The sequence below is a fragment of the Mustela nivalis genome, assembly GCF_964662115.1.
Source record: "Mustela nivalis genome assembly, chromosome: 6".
NCBI lineage: Eukaryota > Metazoa > Chordata > Mammalia > Carnivora > Mustelidae > Mustela > Mustela nivalis.
Window position 1 is genome coordinate 39,195,942 of NC_139025.1, and position 11,464 is coordinate 39,207,405.

Here is an 11,464-nt window from a genome sequence, read left to right on the forward strand (position 1 = left end):
GCCTGAAACTAATGTACCATTGTGTGTCAACTCTACTTACATTAAAAAAAAAAAAAAAGACAACCAACCCATATGCCCATTGCACCTTTGGGTGGACAAAGCAAGTATTTCTGTCTTAGATATAAAATATACTATCACACTTGAAACTTTTCTACCATTGCCTTTGTGGAGATCTGAAAATGCTTCACTGCCCAACCATTAATTCTCAAACCATTTTGAGGGAAAAGGAAGGAAACTAGGAAAAATCACTCCCAATGTCCTTTTTCTGGACCGTGCCCTCAAACGTTTTTGACTGTGGCCAACTTAGGCTTGGCAGACGTCCCCACAGCCTATGTCCCTCTGCCTGTTCCCTCCTTCCAGAAGAAAATAAACAAAACCCTGTAGAAAAAAACCCCAGAGGAACAAGAATTTTTTTATTCGCTTTATGAAAACATTATAAGCACATACCCATGATTTTATACTAAACTTCTATTATATATAATACCTATTTCTCATGTGTATATATTTTATACAAACTTAAATCTTTTTATATTGCATTATATTTTAAAACATGAAACGATGTTTTCTTCAAAAGCTTAGTAATGCTTAATGATTCTTAGTAGGCTTCAAATAAATAAACTTCATTTAGGTGCAGGCTAGGCACAGGTATCTCTCCCTGAGTGGGGAAAAAAAAAAAAAATGACCTGTAGGTTGACGTTCAGGGCTGGTTTTATTTGTACTGTAGAAGTATAACTATCAGAAAAATTGGAAGAGGGGCACCTGGGGGGCTCAGTGGGTTAAGCCGCTGCCTTCTGCTCAGGTCATGATCTCAGGGTCCTGGGATCAAGTCCCGCATCGGGCTCTCTGCTCAGCAGGGAGCCTGCTTCCCTCACTCTCTCTCCCTGCCTGACTCTCTGTCTACTGTGATCTCTCTCTGTCAAATAAATAAATAAAATCTTTTTTAAAAAAATTGGAAGATACAAAATTAAATAAAAGCAATGAGCCTTGATGCAACTCAACACACAAGGACACGAATCCTCTCAGTACAAGATCAGCTGATCGTCCCTCCCTGGCATTCCGTCCCCCAAACAGCCCAGTCAGGCTATGCTTAGCTCCCAGCCCTCTCACACATCTCCAGGCTGCTCTGCCCCACACAATGCTGTCCACCCAGGTCCTGCCCCACATTCTCCAGAGGCCTGTCCTGGCTTTTCAGGATGTGCCCTGGCAAGAGAACATAGTCTTTCCTGAGTTAGGTATCATTCTGGACTTTGACGTCTTCCAGTGTAGCTCAGTCTCTCTCTCTCTCTCTCTCTCTCTGTGTGAAATGAAAAGACTGGGTGATTCTCTCCCCACTTTTTATATTCTAAAAGGAGTAGGCATTGTCCTCATGCCCTGGAAATCTCTGCGAACTTGGTCTGGTCCTGCCCGCACGCAAATGGAAATGCCTAGATGGAACGAAGGCCGACGGAAAGGGTTTGGCCAGGCCCCAAAGAAAATAAAATGATTCGGCCCTAAAGAGGCAGACAGTCCTGATTCCGGGCACACGAGGTAAACGCGAATGGAAATCCAACTGTTGTAGGGAGTGATTGCTCAGATGGAGCAAATGTGCTGTGAAATCAGCCCTTGGAAAATCATCTGGAGTTCATCTTCGTGAAATCCAAAAACAATAACGGACTCCCCAGCCGCCCCAGAGGGAGCCTCAGGAGCTCCCCTCGTCAGAAGCCCGGAAAGCCACGGCAGGAGCCAGGCCCAGGGTCTCTGACTCTGCCCTTGTTTATTTACAAACCTGCTTTCCTTTCCCACCTCGGGTCATCCCTCGGCTTGGCCCCCTGGGGAGCCCAGGGCATCCATCATGACCCTCACCGGGCAGGCGCTGAGACACACATGAATAAGAGACCTTTAACTCAGCGGCTGCCTCCCCAACCCCAGGGAAAAGAGATCTTTCTCACGGCAGGAGGCAGGCAGACCAGGGACTTCGCTCTGGGCCAACACAACAGAAGTCAGAGGAAAGGTGAATCCCAAGGCAGTTCCTGAGGTTCCCTAGAAAAGAGAATGCCCCTTTGGGTTGGGCTATGCCTGTTGCAGTGCACATTCAATAAAGTCCGAAAAGCTCTGACCACTGGGGTATTTTACTCCCGAAAAGGGGCCTGAGCTCATCCGCATTCCCAGAGGCACCAGGAATCAGCCCAGAGGAAGTCCACATCCCCACCAGCCAGGAGAGCCAGGAGGTGTCCCAGTGCAAGGACGGCGACTGTTCCCACACAGAAGGTTGGAGCTCTGAGGAATTCAAGGATTCGTTGTCTTGCAATAGCCTGGTTTTGACTACCGCCAAAGATTCAGTGAAATGGGTGAATTTCCGGAAGACTGATGGCTCCTGTCCCCAAACCTCACATCTGCCCTTGACACCCTCCCAGAGCCTGGAGCCAGCCCGCTCTGGGTCTGTGATCTCACTTGGAAAATTCAGATGCTCGGGCTGAAGCAAAGAAGTTGGAGGGAGTCATGGGAAGGACTGGGAGAATGTTTGTAAGCTGCTTAGCAGATGAAAGTGACAACGTGTCAAATTTTCCAAGCTGGTTTCCAAAGCATTCTGTTAATGGGTCTTCCAGAAGCCCATCTCGTAACGACCCGAAAGAGGCTTGGGTCCCAACTTTTTCTGCCACAACATAAGAGATGATGACATTCATACAGGCAACACACTCCCATGGCCCTTCCCATGTGCCCAGTTCCCAGCATGTTAGCCCCCTCCACCCTTCCTCTCCCACACACGACAGCACAGCAGGATGAAAGTGAGTATAAGAGCCTTGCAACGGAGGTCATCTAGAAACCACTCCAGTAACAAAAAATAAATTAGTGAACAAATTATTCACTTACTTTACTAGAAGGGACAAATGACTCTTATCTAAGTGTAGTCTCGTTGGGATGATGGTTGAAAAGGAGAGCTGGAGGGGTGCCTGCGTGACTCAGTGGGTTAAGCGTCCAACTTTTGATTTTGGCTCAGGTCATGATCTCAGGGTCATGAGATCCAGCCCCGAGGTGTGGGGGGCGGGGGGGGGGTCGTCCATGCTCAGGAGGGAGTCTGCTTGACATTCTCTCTCTCCTTCTTCTGACCCTCCCCTCACTTGTGCATTTTTCAGTAAATAAATAAATAAATCTTAAAAACAAAACAAAGTAAAACAAACAAACAAACAAAAAAAACAGAGAGAGAGCAAGAGAGAGAGCTGGAGAGGTATGGAACTCCCAGTGGGTGCTCGAGTCCTGGGCAACAGGCCTGGCTGCCTTAATTTCAGGGTCTAGTGTTGGGGACTGGCCATTGTTCCAGGCTAGGGTCCCCAGCCTTTCAGAAGTGGTGGCCCCAGGGCTGGCGTCACCCACTATGCAAATACTGTAGCATTTTGCACTCCCATTATTGCAGACTTACGACTTCCGTGTCTGGCAGGGGTTAGGGTAACTCAAGTGTAATCACATTGTCAAGATGATCATACTTATCATCTTGTGACCCCAAAAAAGAGGCTAAGCTCCCGGGCCATTGAGGAGACATGAAGCTGAGGAAGGTGGGCTGGCAGGGAGGCCTTAGGAGAAAATGGGTGGGGGGGGATATCTGTGGCAATTCCCAAGCTATGGGACGGAGGATTCTCTCTGCATTTAGAATCTGCTTTCTTTGGGCCACATCTTGGGCCCCCGACAAGCTAATAACTTGTTTCTTTTCCCTTCCTGCCTCTAAGAAAACATGTATTTCAGAATTTCAAATCAAACCAGCAGCTTGCCACCCCGGACAGTACTAAGCGCTGCTCCTCAAGCAGCAGCCAGAGCTCCTCGGAGGAACTAGCCCTTGGGAGGCCCTGCTGGCCTACGGGCCGGTCAGAGTTCTTTCAAGCTAATTGGGTATTTAGATGTGCTTGAAACCAAAATAGAGATTCCACAGAAAGTCTGTGTGTCCCTCTCTTTCAAACGTCCCTCAGGTCCTCCAAGTCATGGCATCTGTGCACCAAATAAACAACTGGGAGCTACAGGCTTCAGCAAGGACCATGAAGTGGCTCGTCCCTTCTCATGCTCGTTGTCCGCTGTCCCTCTGGTTTGACAAGAGATTCTGAGTTGACCATAGCGAGCCAAAGGTTCAGCTTGTCTAATCTGCAGCATCTGGTGCCTGGTCTTCACGTACTGACCTTGGTCAGAAACATCCCTGTTTTGATTGTCATCTCCTTCTCCTTCATTCCACGACACTCAAGCGTCATGCACAGCACGGACCCAGGCACACCTACACAGAGCAGCTCTTCTTCGGGTAGAGACAGACAAACAAACGCAGACACGCCCGGTGAGCTCCAGGACAGTCAGGATTTTCATCTGTTTGTCTCTCCAGACCTTAGAAAAAACACCTGGCACAAAGTAAGTGCTCAATAAATGAGTATGTGAATAACCACAGAAAAGGCGCTTGAGCCCTGAGTGGTATGGCCAGAATGCCCATGTGTGGAGACAGAGCAGTGCCCAAGGCCTGGCCTGCGAGGTGGGGCAGCAGAGAGAACCGGCCCATAATGTCCTGTTCATGCACACCTGACCGACACGTCGGGCATGGAGTCATTTGCTGGAGCTGCTCTAGCACGTGGTGGAGACTGGGTGGTCTAAGCAGCAGAAATTGTGTCTTTCACAGTTCTAGAGACCAGAAGTCACTAGGGTGCTTCCTTTTGAGGGCTGGAACGGAAGATCTGTCCTAGGGCCCTCTCCTTGATGTGCAGACGGGCAGCTGCTCCTAGGTCTCCCTCCCTCCACACGTGTCTGGGTCCCAGTTTCTCCTTACAAGGACACCGGTGATGCCCCCCACTGGACAACGACGTTACTATAACTTGATGGCCTTCGTGAAGATCCTGTCTCCAAATAAGGTCACACTCTGAGGTACTGAGGGTTAGGACTTCAACATACGAATTTTGGAGTGGACACAATTCAACCCCTAGTTAAGTGTTTCATAAACGTTAGCTGTTAACAAACTCATCAACAAGGAAAAAGTAGAAAACAAAACCATTAATAATAAAGTCAAATGTTGGGTGCCTGGATGACTTGGTTGGGCCACTGCCTTTGGCTCAGGTCATGATCCTGGAGTCCCAAGATCGAGTCCCACATTTGGGCTCCCGGCTCCATGGGGCGTCTGCTTCTCCCTCTGAACTTCTCCCCTCTCATACTCTCTCTCTCTCAAATTAATAAATAAAATCTTTTTTTAAAAATCAAATGTTTGTTTAATTAGCTCAAAATCTTCCAATAGCTCCATATGCAACCCAAGAGACAGAGGCCAAGTCCCTCAGCCCTACAGTCAAGGACTCCCACAAACGGCCTTCACTCCCTGTGTCAACGGCCCGTCCCTCGCGTCGCTGCCTGTCTCCCCGGAAAATTCTTCTTCTCTTCCCCACATAGGCAGCTTCAGCCGCTGCTCAGAAGCCCAGCTATAGGCTCTGCTCCTTCCGGTCTATTTCCTAGGACGGTTCACTGGTCCGCCTCCCAGCACGTGCAAGGGAACTCTGAAGAATAAAGGGACTAATTTCAGGGGAAGGGGGAGGCTGAAGGAAATGAAAAAGGGACCCAGGGACCCAGCGGCACCAGGAAGCCACACCATCCTGTGCTCTCCAGGAGCTGTGGCTTGAAAAACCCCAGCCAAACCAGCATCATTGGTAACAAGACAGGAAAGAAGCAGCAGGGAAACACTGCAGGCCCCCCTCCTTTCCGCCTGCCCTCGGGTCTCCTGCCTGTGGCTCCACCGGCAAAGCCCACCTAGAAGATGGGGGCAAGGGGCTGGTCGATGTGGTCTACAACGGTCTCTCCCAGGGCACCCAGTGGGAAAAAGAGAGTCTGTATGTGTGAGTCCCAGGCAGACAGAATAATCAGTACACACCCTGCCTCCATCTCTCTTGCCCTTCTTGGATCCCACAGGGCATTTTTGCATCTGGACCATTTCTGTGACCTAGAGCCAAACCGAGCCCCCCTGGTTGGGGACCTCACTTTCCCAGTGTGTGGCTGTGGCTATGGCTGGAGGATAAGCCCCAAAGCAGAGAGCGTGTCCAAGGCTTCCTCTGCGCCCACCCCCTGTGCTGCTGAATACAAAGCTGGGCTTGTAGTACGTGCTTAGTAAATCAGAGCCGCACACGAGCTGGGTTGTAGAGATGAAGTGTGGGTGGGATCCACACAAACACATATTGAAAAATCACCGGCTCTGGAAGAACAATTGTCAGGCCCATTTCCTGCTGCAGACGGAGCCAGGAGACGCTCGGGGCTTGGCAACCTGACAGCTGAGGAGCAGCCAGGGAACGGAGCAGGAGACAGAGAAAATGAGCCCTGTGGGTCTGGCCTGGCCCCATCAAAAGCAGACTCGGGGCAAAGTCTCTCTTCCCAGATTCAGGGGCCAAGGTGGGGTGGGTGCTGGCTCTGTTTGCTCAGGTCTGCTGCGAGCCAGAGTTGGGGGTGGTTAGGGAGGAGGCAGCAGCATTTTGGAAGCCGATGGCTCAGCCTCAGGCCAGGCAGAGCTTGAAGGCACAGAGACGGTCACCTAAGGGGAGAGCACACACGTGTCTATTATGGCACCTGCCATACCCCAGACCCTCCTCTGGTAGAAACTGTCTGCCCTTGACCGAGGCTGGGCTGGAGCGAGAGGTAGGCACCGAATGGACCCACAGCAAGCACCTGCCTTGATGACAACCTGTCTATAGGCTAGTCATTGACATATCCGACGGACACTTGGTCCTCACTCAAAATCCTCTCTACCCCGAAGACCTGAAGGGTAGAGGACCTGAAGGGGAATGTTCATTTCATTTCCCTTTCCAAGGAATGCACATGAGACTGAGTTCTAGCCAATGTAATTTATAGGAAAGTCTGATAGGAGACTTCTAGGAAAAAGAAAGTGACAAAGACAATCTCCCCTATTCCCTGCACGCCATGTCTCGATGTGACGTTGCCGCCATCTTCTTACTGCCAGAAGTTAAACCAACACCAAAACTTCTAGCATAGGCGTGGCAAGAACTTCAGTCTCTGAGGAGATAACTGAGCCCCTAAAACAGCCGGTCTCCACGTTCACAATCCCAGTACTCCAGTTGTAGGAGGTGGTAAATGCCATTATTTAGGTCTGCTTCCCTGGGGTTTCTGTTACTTACAGCCAAGAACACCCTATTTGATATGACCTGAAAGACAATAAGCTAAGTTGGATAGACAGTCCCCCTCCAGGACGTGAACAGGATAGGTAGCCCACCAGTGGTTCAGGAGAGAACTTCAACTGGCACGCAAACTTTTTTTTTTTTTTTAAAGACTTTATTTATTCATCAGAGAAAGAGAGAGAGGGAGAGAGAGCGAGCATGGGCAGACAGAATGGCAGGCAGAGGCAGAGGGAGAAGCAGGCTCCCTGCAGAGCAAGGAGCCCGATATGGGACTTGATCCCAGGACGCTGGGATCATGACCTGAGCCAAAGGCAGCTGCTTAACCTACTGAGCCACCCAGGCATCCCGGCACGCAAACTTTTAATAGTTACATATTTATCATCTACTCATTTAAACCTATAAGGAGAATATCAAACCTGTGACACCATGGTTCTTTTAAAAATAAAGTTTCTTAGGGCCCCAGGGTGGCTCAGTTGGTTAAGTTTCCAACTCTTGATTTTGGCTCAGGTCATGAGATTGAACCCTTGGGGGGAGGCAGTGCTGGGCAGGGAGCCTGCTTAAGATCTTCTCTCCCCCTCTGCCCCCATCCCTCCCCACCCTCCACTCTCCCCCCTCACACACACACATTCGCTGTTTCTAAAAAAAATAAAGAATAAAATAAATTTGCTTGTACAAAGAAGAGCATAAAACATAAATGGTACAAAGTGAAATATGATACATGGAATGTGAGTCTGAAATGTCAGTAAATTAGATCAGAGGCTACTGAGGAATTAGCCAGTAAAGAGAGAGAGGGGGGCGCAGGAACACTGAGAGGGGGAGACATTCAGCTCCACAACGACCAGCTAAGGACCCTCACGTGCCGTGCCTGGGTGGAGGCTGGGGACGCCGTAGAGAACAAGGCTGTTCCCGGCCCTGCTGCCTGCAGTCCAGCGTGGAGGCAAACATGGACCAGGTAACCTGACAACACGCCATCCAGTTCCCGTACCAGGAAATTCCGTAAGAGACAAAGCGGTGTTGGGAGTGTGTAGAACAGAAACACCTGACTTCACCTGGAGGGAACAGAAAGGCCAGAAAGAGCGAGATGTAGAAAGGAAAAACTCCCCGGAATGGCCGCTCTCATCGGCCCACCTCAGCTCAAGGCGGAGAGCATCCTTAAAATAAACCTTTGCTTAGGAGGCTGTTAGGGGCTAAACTGCATCCCCTCAAATATTCAGGCACTGACCTCCTAAACCCCAGTACTCCAGAATGTGACTGCATTTGCAGAGAAGATGTTTAAGACGTATTATATTAAAATGAGGTCATCCGCACAGGTCCTAGTCCAGTATGACTGGTGTCCTAATGAGGAGGAGAAATTTGGATCCAGAAACACATGAAGAGAGAAGATAGTGTGAAGATAGCCCCCAACAAGCCAGGGAGAGGGGCCTGGGACACATCCTTCCCTCACAGAGCTCAGAAGGAAGCACCCTGCCGACACCTTGATTTTGGACTTTCAGACTCCCAAGCTGTGAGACAATGATTTTCTGTTCCTTGAGCCCCCCTCGTCTGTGGTACTTGGTTTCATCTGCCCTCGAAAACAAACACAGAGGCCTAAGTGGGTTTTTGTCCTTCACAGTTAAAACAGCCCAAAGGACCCTGAGAGCACATAGACCTGAGTTTGGCCAGGGAGAACTTCACAGGGCAGTCCCCTCCGGGTCTGGTAGGCCTCAGGGTCTTCCTCTGTCTCCTCTCTCCCCCAAACGGGAAGTCTGGAGCAGACACCCGTCTTCCCTCCTGGACAGGGAGGGAGCTGGTAAGGAGAACCCCCACTCCTGCCAGGTTATGGGCTCCCCGGCCATAACCTTGGATCACTTCTAACAGTCCTGCAGGGACAACGGGGTTTACTGCCAGGAAGAGAAACCCCAGGAAGCCAGCCTTACTGCTTCTCGGGGTAGTGGGGTGGCGTGAGATTCTCCAGCCATGACTCATGCAAGGTTTCATGGGGAAGGGAATTTAAGAGAGTCATAACGACCATACTGAAAAGCAGTTAAGCCCATTTTCATGGCAGCATTACACGGAATTAAAAACGGGACGATTTGATCCTATTTTGCGACCACAGCTGCCGTGAACTATGCACAAGCAAACTGGACGGGGTGAGCTTCTTGCTGGGACTCAGGCTGGGCACACAGGCTTGTGGGAGGGGGCGTTTGAGCTTCAGCCGAAAACACCCCCACCCCTCCATTCCCTTCCTATTCCTCAGACTCCTCGAAATCACATGGCCATCTACCCCTTGTGGGGGGACACCAGGATAGCCAGCCTGTGCCAGAGGGAGAAAGGTCGAGGCCTCGGCAGACCAGACTTCAGAGACTCACTCCTGTCCTTGTGCGAAGAACCTCCACTCCACCCCCAACCCAGGGCTGCTTGGAAGGTGAAGAATTTGTAGCCATGCCTGCCTAGAGCCAACCAGCTTTTCCTGTCCCAGGGTTTCCTGAGCAACACCTCCCACAGCAGTGAGACTTGGGCAGACAGCACTGAGGAAATCCTGGAGAAGTGAGGGGCTCAGCAGGAAGGAAAATGGGCTCTTTCACAGAGGACAGGAGATTGGCAGGTGCTAAGTGGGGGGAGGTGTGGGGTTTAGCCAGAGTTGTGCCACACACCGAGACTCAGAAGCAGCTCTGGGAGCTGAGCAGTCAGTATGTTCCTACTAGCGGGCTGGCCTCAGTGCTTCCATCTGTCTGACCGCATTTATTGAGTGTCGAGTGTTTACAAAGTGCAATTCTAACAGCAGAGGAAAACTTTAATATTAACTAGGAGATTACACTTGGATGTCCCGGTCTTTGAACTTGGTCTGGTTGAGCAGAGGCATCCTACTCATTCTTTTAATGGAGTAAGCAAGGGGCAGGAATGAGCATGGAAATGAGAAGTATTCATCGGACTACTTCCACTGTCCCTGAGCCCATCCAAGCCTTCTTTATTTTGTACTAACCTGGCTTCCAAAGTCAACCAACGAGCATTTGCTTCGTGACCTGCTGGGGTCCATAAGAGGATTTTTTTCAACCTAACACACTCATCTGTGAGCAACCACTAACAACACAGGCATTGTGAGGAAGGGCCCCGGACTTTTGAGGGCAAGGAGAAGCTGCTCACCCACTTCCTCACATCATCCTTGAAGGTCACCTTCTTGCCCACGTGATGGCAGCAGGAAATGTTCTTAGAAGCAAGAGCAATGAAAGAGACCATATTCTCCCAGCAACCCCCAACCGCACCACTGTCCCAGATAGGGAAGGAAATGCCAAAGCAGCTTCCCCTCAACACATCCTAAAAAGTTATTTCTAGTAACTGCCAGAACTATGTGTCTGGCACTGTACAGTTATTCTGATTTCCACAATTCTGCATGGCCAGTGGTATCTCCCCATTTTATAGACATGAAAGTACAATGAGCAGACCAAATTATGGCCCAAGGCACACAGCAGGATTTAATGCAGAAACAAAGGCCTGCCTCGAAATTGCTCAGTGTTTCCATAATCAGTGATTACAACCAATTCAAGAATAATAAATTTGGAGTGTGTCTGAAAGGGAGTCAGCAGCTATAAATAAACATGCATGGATATTTCTCTTGAGCAAGCTCCAGTAAATTTTAAGGAGTCACAGTTCTACCTGGAATCTGTTTTCCAGCAGCAGGTGGATCTTTCCCTGGGCATCACAATGCAAGAAGAGTGAGGCCATCAGTACTGTTTCCCTGGGTCCTGCTGTGCAGCGACAATTTATTCTAGAAACCACACTGCAGAGCAGGACCAAAAATAGAAATGCAGGTTTTGCATATTTCATTCCTTAATGCTAGCACTTTGACCTTGTCCATAGTGGACCGGAATGGCTGCTGTGATTAATCCAACTTTATTGACACTTGATGTGTCCCTAGTTGGCCTGAAATGCCAGGTGCCTCAAAGGTGACAGTTACCTTCCGAGCAGCATCTACGTCAGAGTCTAATATTTTAAGCACATTTACCTCTCTTGATGCAGTGAAGGTTTCTAAGCTTCAGTGGGCACGGAGAACGAATGTGTTCTCCAAGGCCCAGGTCATGATCGAGCATGGGTTTTAACAACGTTTTGAAATGGGGAGGATGACTAAGGAGATTTGATATGGCCTTCGTTAACAACAGGTCAATTTAGGCCAATTCCTGAACCTGATGGTCTGGGTAGTCAATTCTAGCAACCAAGGCTGGATTCTCATAACAGACACAAACCAGAGGCTGAGAAAGCCCAGCTACGAAGGCACAGGCAGATCTGATGGTGGAAACGGAAGGCACATCAGCAAAGCAAACTGAGAGGCTCTCCGTCTGATCCCACTTGGCTCCTGCAGATGTCTGACTTTCCACTTTTCA